The sequence below is a fragment of the Penaeus monodon genome, chromosome 31 (genome assembly GCF_015228065.2).
Source record: "Penaeus monodon isolate SGIC_2016 chromosome 31, NSTDA_Pmon_1, whole genome shotgun sequence".
Classification (NCBI taxonomy): domain Eukaryota; kingdom Metazoa; phylum Arthropoda; class Malacostraca; order Decapoda; family Penaeidae; genus Penaeus; species Penaeus monodon.
In genome coordinates, this window is record NC_051416.1 from 4413161 (window position 1) to 4413983 (window position 823).

Sequence of the window (823 nt, forward strand, 5' to 3'; positions counted from 1 at the left end):
CTGGTCGAGGTGTTCGTCGAGAGGGTTAGACTGTGTTTCGGACGCTGTGGGACAGACTAGAGTGTGTTCTTCCTCCCGCTGTGTGTTTCCCTGGAACTGGGGGCGTTAAACTGTTGCACGCCGTGGTGGTGCGACGCCGTGCGACGCGATTGCAGCCTAGGGCCCCGTCTAATGTGCCTTTAGAAGGTCGAGGAACGATGCTGGATTCCACGGCGACGCGGAAGCGGTCGAAGGCGCTTGAAGCTGATCTCTGGGGCGTCGCCACCACGTAGGCCGAGCCTCGAGCCCCGTGGATGACCGAGCGGAGACGTCGAGCGCCGTCGGGAAACGATGTATAAGAAACACGTTCGGTTCAAATGCCAGACGAAAGACACCGGCTAACAGTTCTCGAGGGATCGCAGCCCCGCCCGCGGCAGGAGTTCGCCCGTTCGCTCAGCGCCGAGCGGCCTGGGACGCGGGCGTGGCGTGCGGGCGCTTTGTTGTCCCCGTAGGCCTCGCCCTCGCCTGCCATGTACCGCAAGTACATCCAGGACCTCGCCGACGACCATGACCCCCCAGCGGTCCCCCCGGGACCCCCTCCCCTCGAGACCCCCTCGCCGGACCCCTCCAAGGTCTTCCCCGACACCCACCTCATCGTGGGCGGCGCCCATCTTAAGGCCGCCCGTGCGGGTGCCGCCCACAGGGACCAAGCGCAGGACGCCTCCAGCCTCACCACGCCCGGCACCTCGGCCTCGTCGGGCGTGTCCAGCGGCCGCAGCGCCTCCTTCCTCCAGCGGCCGCCCTCGGAGGCGTCGGCGGCGGAGGCCCGCGGAGGGCGCCGCCG